Consider the following 11,736-nt stretch of genomic DNA (forward strand, 5'->3'; position numbering starts at 1 on the left):
ACCATGCTACAGTCTCCCATCAATTTCAGCGGAGCTGGATCAAGCTCTATTACCTTAGTTCTTGTTCCCATACTTTGGAGAGGATAACAAAGCTAAAAAAGAAATTAAACTATTGAATCTCCCAGTGTGGGATCATTTACAGTCGATGTCCCGCTATGTCCCCCCAGAAAGGAGCTACATCTGCTATGTGTTTTGATGCTTTCTGCTCAGAGTATATGGAGCTTTTTGCCAAAGTGAGGAAATGTCATGGGATCCTACCCTGTCAAGCACAGAGTGATCTAGTTAAGGTGTCCCCAGGTCAAAGTCAGGAGGCGCTGAGCTGCTTGTCAGACACAATTCCTTGTATATTGTGCCATCCATAACCAAAACTGGAGCTTAATCTTCTGTTTCTGGCAGCAGAGAGACTGGCCCTGGGATTGGTGTAATTTCTCTTTCCTTTGCTCAAGCATTTTGAAGTCGGTGGGAGTTTTACCTTTCGTAGTACTACATGGGCAGCCCCCAAGCAATAAAAGCTCTTGGCAGAATCTGCTGTATGTGATATAACAATGTGGTACATAATCACTATGTTTAACTTAGCTGATAATTCCCCCTGGGCCTGGCCCCTTCAGGAGATGACTCTTACTTGCTGTTTCAGTAGTTATAGGGTCTAGAGTTCTGTATGCTTGTCCATTATGTTAAAGGTCCATTAAGTAGCATACTGATGCACTGACTGAACTGGAGAAATATAACAGTACGCGATGTTGGCTGCATTCAGCATGAGCTGTGTAAATAATCGGGGTGGGGAAATTCTTCACATAGCTCAGGAGGTCTGAGAGGGAAAAAGACTAGCCACATCACTGTAGCCAGGGATTCCTCAACACGAGGAAGCCCCGCCGATTGGTATCGCTAGCCCCGATGCAGAGGATGTGTCAGGAGTGAGGAGGAAGGAGATCGAGTGGGGAAGGGCCGTGAGGAGGAGTGCGCAGAGTTCAACGCTTTCTGGCTATGTTCAGCTGCAGATGGCTCCTTTGGGGCTGTTGCAGGTGCCACATGATAGCACAGCTGCTCTAACCTGCACCAGGGCTGGGAGTCAGACAGAGAATTACAGAGCCATGACCAGCACCCTAACAGCATCCTGAGTCTGCTTCAACAAGCAGAAACTCAGCAAAGCAGCGATTTGGGCACAGTGCTAAAATTCCCCTTTACTGAGTTTGAAGGCTTGGAGGTGGGTGTGGTTTTTCACAGTCTGAGTTCTCCCTAGAAGTCTGCAACTGGGACTTCATGCAGAATTATTTCACTGAGCTGTTCAAGCTAAATGAATTGTCTTGGTGTTCTCATATAGAAGTGCACTTTTCCCGTGCTTTCCTGAGAATCTCAGAGTCCGATTCTGATCCCATTAAAGTCAAAGGGAGCCTTTTAAAGGGCAAGCTTTGGATCACCCCCCCCCCCCGCGAATACTTTAGAAACATGAAGAGTTCCACATAACACTCCTGTAAAATAAAGTATTATTATCCCCATCTTACAAATGAGGCACAGAGAGGCTACATGACTTGCCTAAAGCCACAAAGGAAGTCGATGTCAAGGCTGAGATTAGAATCTGACTCTCAGTTCCCTATTCTAACCTTTGGACCACAGACTATGGGCATGGCTACACTTGCAGATGTAGAACTCCCGGAGTTAAACCAGCCCTCAGAGCAGGGAAAGCGCTGCCATGTGTTCACACTGTCAGCTGCAAGCGCACTGGCATGGCCACATTTGCAGCATTTGCAGTGGCATTGGGAGCGCTGCATTATGCAGCTATCCCACAGAGCACCTCTTCCTATTCTGGCGCTATGGCTTGTGGGAAGTGGGGTGGGGGGCGGAGGGTATCCTGGGTCCTGTCGCAATGCCCCGTGATGCATCGCTTCACATCCCTGTGCTTCCATCCACATCTGGCGCCATCTTTCAATGGTTTTTATTCTGCACGCTCTGTCTTCCCTTTTGGTCTGCGGGAATGGAGCCCGAACTTGTGAGGAATATACTGATGGGTCTCGCCAGCATGTCGCAAATTGCAGTCGAGTTATTCCTTAAGTTACAAAGTGACAGTGAGGAGTCTGAGGATGATGTCGACATTCATAACGCATATGACATGAGATTGCTTGTGGCATTCACGGACATGCCCACCATAGTGGAATGCTGCTTTTGGGCTTGGGAAACAAGCACTGAGTGGTGGGATCACATCGTCATGCAAATCTGGGATGATAAGCAGTGGCTGCAGAACTTTCGGATGAGAAAAGCCACTTTCATGGGACTGTGTGCTGAGCTCGCCCCCACCCTGAGGCTCAAGGACACGAGATTGAGAGCTGCCCTACTGGTGGAGAAGCGCGTGGCTATTGCAATCTGCAAGCTGGCAACTCCAGACAGCTACTGATCAGTCGCTAACCAGTTTGGACCATTGGAATAGTGTTCATGCAAGTGTGCAGGGCCATTTAATCACTCAGAAGAACCATAACTCTGGGCAACGTGCATGACATTGTGGCTGGCTTTGCACAAATGGGTTTCCCTAACTGTGGAGGGGCGATAGATGGGACATATATTCCAATTCTGGCACCAGCACACCTAGCCTCCAAGTACATAAATCGGAAGGGGTATTTCTCACTGGTTCTCCAGGCACTTGTGGATCACCGTGGGCATTTCATGGACATTAATGCAGGCTGGTCTGGAAAGGTGCATGACACACACATCTTTCAGAATACAGGCCTGTTCAGGAAGCTGGAAACCGGGACTTTCTTCCCAAACCAGAAGATCACCGTAGGGGAAGTTGAAATGCCCACTGTGATCCTTGGAGACCCCGCTTACCCTTTAATGCCGTGGCTCATGAAACCTTAAAAAGGGAGCCTTGACCACAGCAAGGAGCGGTTCAACAACAGGCTGAGTCAGTTCAGAATGATAGTTGAGTATGCTTTTGGCCATTTAAAGGGCTGCTGGTGCTGCCTGTATGGGAAGTTGAACGTGGCCCTCTGACAACATCCCCACGGTTATAGCCACGTGCTGTACCCTCCATAACATTTGTGAAGGGAAGGGTGAAAGTTTCACTCAGGCATGGACCACAGAGGTTCAACACCTGGAGGCTGAATTCAAACAGCCAGAGACCAGGGCTATTAGGGATGCCTTGAGGGAGCAATTCGATGCTGAAAGCCACCAGTAATGTTTGGTGCCCTGCACAGGAGTGAAGTGCAGTGGTTCCAATGCTAGTAGGCATCTGTGTTTGCTACGTATGATGCACTGACTTCCACTGCCTGTTGCTTTCCTGGGCTACGCTATCTTTTACTTAATGCAATAAAGAATGTTTGCAAAGCCAAAAAATTCATTTATTGAAAAAAACACAACGGCTGGGGAAACAGAAAGGGCATGACACATCTGTGCTGTGTGAGAGGAGGGAAAGGTGTGGGGTGGGGACTGGGACAATCACAGATTTGCGTATGTCCTGTTATCATATTCAGCCTTCCTGTCTAGAGTGCTGTGCAATGAGTGCTGGACTTCAGGCTGTCTAAAATGCATAGTGATGGGGGTTGAGTGCAGTAGGTAAGGGTCGTAGTTTGCAGGGCTAGGTGGTGAAGCTACAGGTGTTGGAGGCAGCTGGTGGCAATAAGAAACCGGATGTTGGGGGAAGTAGGTTGGTGGTGACATGGGGGCAAAAGGGAAAGAGTTTTGGGACAAGGGCTGCCGGGGGGGGAGGGCTGGGGGTGGAGGAGGGGCGCAGATCTGCTCCATCTGCAGTGCTATGAGCGCCTGCATCGAGTCCACTTGGCGCTCCATAATGCTTAGGAGCCACTCCGTGGTTTGTTGCTGGCGAGCCACATTCTCCTGGCAGAGCCTCCTTTTGGTCTCCTGCCACTCCTGTACTTTTTCATTTTTCGTAAGGGACTGCTGCATGACTTCATGCAGAAGGTCCTCCTTGCTTCTTCGTGGGTGCTTCCTGATTCTTTGCAGTCTTTCGGCTGTTGATAACAAGGACGGCTGGGATCTCAAGGTTGCATCTGTAAAGCCAAAATGCAACATTTAACAGAGGCAGCAATGTTCACACTAGACAGAGCAATGATTCGGTCTAACTTAAAGACAAGCACAGTGCACGCAATAGCAAAAAGTGCCCATCCCAAAGCGAGTGCACATAACCCACAAGAGCCCTGAAATGGTGAGTAAGCACAGGGGAAAGGGGGAACGATTGTTTCAGGGCCATACTGTCCTCTGGGGTTCTGTGCATGGGGGAGAGCCAACAGCTGCAGGGGGACACTATACTCAACACTGTTCCCACATTTTCCACAGGATAAGTTTGTCCTGGAAGATATCTCGCTGCTGAGGGTGACCTGGGAAGCAAAGGAGGGTTTCTACTACAATGCGGCTTCTGCCCTGTCCTTTATGCAGCTTGACTGTGTGCAGCGATGGTCCCCCTGCCCCTCACAGCACAGTGGCGCGGACATGTTAGCCTGACTGGGCAAGAAGCACAGTAGCTCTGCCAAGGAACCTGCACAAGCGGACTGCCCAGCTTCTGCATGAGACCTTCGATGAGATCACTGAGGCCAATTACCGCGATGTGAGAGAGCACTTCAACACCCTATTCTGCATCTAGGCATGCATGCAGCCCTAACCCTTCTTTCTGCAACCCTCCTTGCCCCAAGAGCCTGCACCGAACAACTTCGTTCCCAAAATAAAAGCCGCTTACTGGGCACCTCCTAAGCTGTTTGTTCTTCCACAAGCACCGTCCGCTGCGACTGGCTACCTTCCTCCTGGCTTGAAAACAGCTCCTGGCTGCATGCATCTAGGGATGCCAGGCCATATTCTGGCTCCGGATCCCCCTCCTCCTCAGCACCCTCGCTCCCGCTTTCCTCCTTCTCCTGCCTTGTTGAACTCTGGGCTGCCATGGCCTCTGAAGTGTCCATGGTCCTCTTCGGAGTGGAGGTGGGATCGCCTCCAGTATCACGTCCAGCTCTTTGTAGAAATGGCACATCATGGGGGCAGCACCGGAGCGGTGGTTTGCCTCCTGCACTTTGTGGTAGGCATTCCGCAGCTCCTTCACTTTAACCCTGCACTGCACTGTGTCCTGGTCATAGCCCCTTTCCGTCATGTCCCTTGATATCTGCCTGTAGGTATTGTTGCCGGCACAGAGTGTCCGAGGCAAGCAACAGCTGGGTTCGTTGCCCGGTATGCATCGCGCCAATGACCACAACGGGGTGGAGAAGCAGAGAGATTTATTTGGAGCTCCAAATAGGGCGCAGGGAGACTGAGCTGTCTCAAATCCTGCCGCAGTGCAGCAGATTCCAGTATACATTTTATACCTTTGCCTATTTCACTACACAAGCTTATGCAACCAATTACCTGTTGCCCCGTACAATACCGTAGCCAATCAGCTAAAGCAGCCAGTTGCGTTTTTCCTCAGTAGCATTGCCCAAGCCTTGCCTTATTTGGTCCTATTTGTTACTGGTTTTTGCTACACATTTCTGCCTTATCTATCTGTTTCCCAGGCCGAAGCTGGCCTTGGCTGGCGAGCCGTGTGCAAACCTGTCTGTTTGTGTGCTAGCTTCCTCAGAGTTATGCAGGATCACAGAGGGTTCAAGGAGCAAAGGGGCCTTGGCTTATCCGGGCCTAGAGCAGGAGGGCTTCCTCGACACTCGTGGTCTTCCACCCTCCCAAGTTACCTAGTGTAGTGCCCAGTGTCCCCAACAGTATCGTAATTCCTACAGCTGGAGCGCAGCTGGGACTGGACAGCTTCCTCCCCCCAAACACTGATGAGATCCAGCACCTCGCCATTGCTCCATACTGGGGATCGCCTGGCGCGTGGAGGCATGGTCACCTGGAAAGATTCGCTGAGAGCACTCCACACCTGGCTGAGCAAACACAAAGGGGAATTTCAAAATTCCCAGAGAATTTAAAGGGCAGGTCTGATAGTTGGTCACCTGAGGGCAGGGTAGTAGAGTTCAAAGTGATGACCAGAGTGGCTAAAACAGGCATTGTGGGACACTTCATGGAGGCTGATCAGAGCGCATTAATAGACCAGGGCGTCAACACTGGCACCATGATACTCCAGCCAGGGCCCAGCAAGCTTTATGCTTCTTGTGGAGGTGGATTACCAGGGGAGCTCCAGCCGCGGAGTCCAGGAGCTCTACGTGCCTTGAAAGTGTGGACACTTCAAGAGTTAGGGCGCCCGGGGCTGATTTAATGTGCTCCAACTTGCAAGTGTAGCCAAGGCCTATAAAACCAAAGTCAAACGGCTAAATTCTGCTGCCAGTTACACTTGTGAACGTAGTGGGCCAAACACTAGCCTTGATTACACCAATGCAACACCTCTGAACTCAGGGATTTCAAGGACATTTCACTGATTTAATCAAAGGTAGAATTTTAGCCTAAACTCTTTGGCATTACTAGGTCTAGGCTTCCTCAGCACTGTCTGACAAAGCTTACTCAAAGATTGTTGTACCCTGGTGCTGTACTGTAATACTGCTACTGGAAGGCAAGACTTGTGCAGCACTGTCAAAAAGCCTGACAGACTGGTAATTCTGGAAACTTGAGGGTACATAGGAAATGATCCCACAGCAAGTCATTCATATCACAGGCTCAAAATAATAACTGCCTTAAAAACAGATTTCTGAATTAAGACAAATACGTCCCACACTGGCTTGGGGGAATAGACAAGAAGAAATGAATGTGAGGGTTTTTTCCCCTCTCTAATTTCTATGAGTCTATTAATTTCTCTCAGTAACATCATGGTTGTAGGTATCCAACTTCTTGCAAACCTTTTTCTCTCATCTGTTTTACTCTCCCTCCACATATCTCAAAGAGCTGCAGCAGACTCAGGAAAATAGATGGCCCAATCACAACTGCTCACATCTCATCAGAGCTTGACTTTAGGTTGACCTTGAGACTGACAAGCCAAAAGGAACACTTGCACAGCTTTGCACTGCTAAACCTGAACTCAGTTAAAAAAAAACAAAAAAACAGACACAGACTGGCAAGGGCACAAAGGTTTTTGCTGTAGATATCCAGTCTAAAAGGTGGCACTAGATGGAAAACAACACCTTAATTATAATATGCATTTGGAAACATGAATAGCTTTAGAAAAAAGCCTTAAAAGTTACTGATGTATATACCAGCTTTTTAATCAGAAATGAGACAAATTACTGTGGTTTACTGAGGCTATTTTCTTTTAGATTTTATGTGCTTTTTATTTTAAATGTATAGGAACTGATTCACTGAGGTGCACTGGCCAGCTAAACTGGATTTTATGCCTGTTTTGCATCCCTGGAGTGGTACAAAGCAGCCAGAGTGTACTGGAACACCTGCCCTTAAAGTTCTGTGGGTGAACGAATGTCGTTGGAAAGTAAGGGACTAGGATCACTGGCCTGAGCCAGGAATCATGTGGTTAATACAAGCTTTCCTACACATAGGTAACTCTACTGTTGTGTCATTGAGTTGTCGCCCCTCTTGTGTAAATCCTGAGCTTTACTTGGGTGGAGCTAGCTGTGTGGCATTTTTGTTACGTGGACAAATAGGGATGAAACTGTCAAGCTCAATGTCCTGTGTGAATTAAATTCCAGTTGAAATCACACTAAACATTCAAGGGAGGCTTCCAGCTCCTGTTAACTAAGTCACCCAGAGTTTGCACAGTCCTATCCAGTATTGTATATCAGATGAGTTCTGATCTCTATTAACTCCTTACAGCAGGGGTGGCCAACCTGTGGCTCCGGAGCCACATGCGACACTTCGGAAGTTAATATGCGGCTCCTTGTACAGGTACCGACTTCAGGGCTGGAGCTACAGGTGCCAACTTTCCAATGTGCCGGGGGGTGCTCACTGCTCAACCCCTGGCTCTGCCACAGGCCCTGCCCCCACTCCACCCCTTTCTGCCCCCTCCGCTGAGCCTGCAGTGCCCTCACTCCACCCCTGAGCCTCCTGCATGCTAATTGGAAACAGCTAATTGGAAACAGCTAATTGGAAGATGTGGGGAGGGAGCGGGAGGCACTGATCAGCGGGGCTGCTGGTGGGTGGGAGGCACTGGGAGCGGGAGCAGAGGGCAGCTGATGGGGGACTGCTGACGTCTTACTATGGCTCTTTGGCAATGTACATTGGTAAATTCTGGCTCCTTCTCAGGCTCAGGTTGTCCACCCCACATTACAGGGAAGCTGTCCGTTGTACAAATTCTGCCTCTTAGGGGCGTCCTGGTTGGCAAGAGAGAGACCAAAGGCTGAATATGCAATGACACTGAAGGTCCCTCCATAGGTACATGGGACAGGGGGTCTATAGTTTATCTGGCCCCTCCCATCAACCCTTTTTTTTTTAATAAGGGAACTAGGATTCTTTTCTTTTCTTTTCTTTTCTTTTCTTTTCTTTTCCCAAAAGCTTTACATTAAAAATGTCCTGCACCTCATGGGGTTATAATGGATGATAAGTTGCATATGAGTCAACAGCACTGTGCTCATGCAGAAAAGACAAATGCCACATTCGGTTTTGTTAATGGGAATATCATGTGCTAAACAAGCAAGATAATTATTCTGCTCTATTTATTTCTGGTTAGGCCTCATTTGGGAAATTGCAATCATTTTTGGGCCCCACATTTTAAAACAGACAGAGAAATTGGAGAGAGTTCAGAGGAGAGCAACAAAAATGATTAAAGAGTTAATAAATAAGACCTCTGAGGAAAGGTTAAGAGAACTGAGCCTGTACAGTCTAGAGGAAAAAGGACTGACGGGAGGCATTACTGTCTACAAATATGTAAAAGGTTTTTATGCAAAGGACATTGGCCAATTATTCTCATTAGTGAACAAGGACAGAACGTGAAGTGATGGGTTTAAGATGCAGCAAGGGGAAATTTAGGTTTAGTATTAGGAAAATGTTATAGCTATTTGAAATTCTAGGCAATGGAACAAGTTAACAGAGAAGGTAGTGGAACTGCCATCACTGGAGATCTACGAGGCTGCGATTAAACACTCAGCTGGCAGGTGTAGTTTAGGAACAATTACATTCAAAATCCTGCTCCAGAGCTGGAGCTGGATCAGATTGCAACACCACCAAATGTAAGGTATATAATGAATATGCTGCCGCTATTTAATGAGGCTTTGTATGGGTTTGTGCGTGTGTAAAGAACTTTACTTTTGTTCATACTCTATTCTGAAAGAAGCACGCTGTGTAGGCACAGTCCCCATCCTTGTCGTAGGTTCACCAAAGCAGCGCCCCATGTAAGTGACTACCATCATAAAAAGAAAAGGAGTACTTGTGGCACCTTAGAGACTAACCAATTTATTTGAGTATGAGCTTTCGTGAGCTACAGCTCACTTCATTGGATGCATACTGTGGAAACTGCAGAAGAGAAACTGCAGCAGGAGAGTGAGTTTGTGTGTGGGGGGGGGGGGGGTGAGAAAACCTGGATTTGTGCTGGAAATGGCCCACCTTGATTATCATGCACATTGTAGGGAGAGTGGTCACTTTGGATGAGCTATTACCAGCGGGAGAGTGAGTTTGTGTGTGTATGGGGTGGGGGGGTGAGAAAACCTGTATTTGTGCTGGAAATGGCCCACCTTGATTATCATGCACATTGTAGGGAGAGTGGTCGCTTTGGATGAGCTATTACCAGCAGGAGAGTGAGTTTGTGTGTGTGGTTTTTGGAGCGGGGTGGGGGGGTGAGAAAACCTGGATTTGTGCTGGAAATGGCCCACCTTGATTATCATACACATTTTAAAGAGAATGGTCACTTTGGATGGGCTATTACCAGCAGGAGAGTGAGTTTGTGTGTGTGTGTGGGGGGGGGGGGGGGGGCGGAGGGTGAGAAAACCTGGATTTGTGCTGGAAATGGCCCAATTTGATGATCACTTTAGATAAGCTATTACCAGCAGGAGAGTGGGGTGGAAGGAGGTATTGTTTCATGGTCTCTGTGTATATATAATGTCTTCTGCAGTTTCCACAGTATGCATCCGATGAAGTGAGCTGTAGCTCACGAAAGCTCATGCTCAAATAAATTGGTTAGTCTCTAAGGTGCAACAAGTACTCCTTTTCTTTTTGCGAATACAGACTAACACGGCTGTTACTCTGAAACCACCATCATAAAAGAGCAGTTTGGAAACTGCTCCAAGCTCCATGCAGACAGACATCTGCATCCACCCAAGTGACTTCAGAATGGCATCCAGTGACTCCAGATCTGGCACCATGTGAGCTTGGGGGGTCTGCCTGCAAGGAGCTCACTCCAGAACTGGGGTCTTGGTTTGTAAACAAAAGAATGCATGGTGAAAGGTACTGGGATCACACTACTGTGGCTCAAACATCCCCCACTGCAGAATCACTACTCTCTCATATTACCAAGAGTAGATCTTCTCCATCCAATGACTGGTTCCGCTGAGATTCAGTAACTTCAAAGGCACAATTGTGGAACTTGAACTGGTGCTAATGGAAGCCCAGGGTCTTCACTCCTAATGCATGCAGCATTTATTATTACAATAATGTATTGTTTTCCTCTCTGGGATATTATTTCTTTGCAGAACTGTGAGGAAAGGGAGAAAATGTTAACTTGGAATGCCCTAGCACTTGTGTATTCACTACCACACCTGCACTGCCCTACCTTTACTTAATAAAAACATCTATATAGTTTGAGCAACTTTACAAGCAACATAAAAAGTGATTGCTGTACATTAAAGGATAATCAGCTACCAATTTTTGTGGGGGTTTTTTAAAAATGGCAGTGGTTTCTCTTATTAATACAAATCCAAACAAGAAAGAATAAAAACCCTGGTCCCCTAGAACTCTGAGAGCTAGACCAATGATTTTGAAATTTGGTTCAAGTAACACAATTAGCTTCAGGCAGAGAGTTTATACCATTTAGCCTGGAGCAAATTTTTATGATCAAATTATAAACTCATTTTGGGGAAAATAAACAGTGAGAAGGAGGTTGTTTATAAAGAAAGTGCTAACCCAGCCATATAGCACTGGGAATGGTGATAATGTGGTAAAGGGCATGCACAACCTGCTAATTTGTTAATATACTGTAGTCACTTGGAAACATTCCTCTTCTTGCAGTAGGTCAGTGTTCTGCAAAGATTATCATCACTGAGACAGCTCTTTGCAATATTTTTTGAGGCTATCAGAAAAGCAACCAAGAGGCATGTGCTGATAAAAGAACTGATTTGAAATGTCAGCCTCATGGAAAAAGGTGCCAGCAGAGCTGGCTTTCTCAGAGCAAGAGCGATTTCCCCGACCCCCTAAATCCAAGAGGATTAAAACTTGCTTGGCCAAGAAGCAAACCCTAAGGAAAAGAACTCCAAATGGCTGACAGAGCTGAGAAGCTCATAACCATAGCAATAAATTGTGTTACATAGAATTAATTACCTTTTTATTGAAAAACAAAAACAACAACAGCCACCTTCACAAAACTGTTTAGAGAACTGAATTTGATGGTCTCTGCCTTTCTTTGGGCTTACAGAATATAGGAATTGCCATACTGGGTCAGCTCACTGGTCCATTTAGGCCAGGTCCCTTCTCATGACCAACAGCAGCCACTTCAGAGGAAGGTGCAAGACTCCTGAAGTAGGTAGTTGTGATGGGATATGCACCCCACACCATTCTTGAAGGGGCGAAGGTAGCTCAGAAAGGGGTAATAAGCCTCATAGGCTGCACCTGTGGGGGCAATTTAGGTTTGATTGACATGCACTAATTGAAGATGGAGCCCATCTGGGCAAGAGTATGCAGGGCTTATATAAAGCCAGGCAGTAAGACACCCAAAGGGTGCTAGAGTGTGGA

Source organism: Caretta caretta, chromosome 1 (genome assembly GCF_965140235.1).
Source record: "Caretta caretta isolate rCarCar2 chromosome 1, rCarCar1.hap1, whole genome shotgun sequence".
NCBI classification, from domain to species: Eukaryota; Metazoa; Chordata; order Testudines; family Cheloniidae; genus Caretta; species Caretta caretta.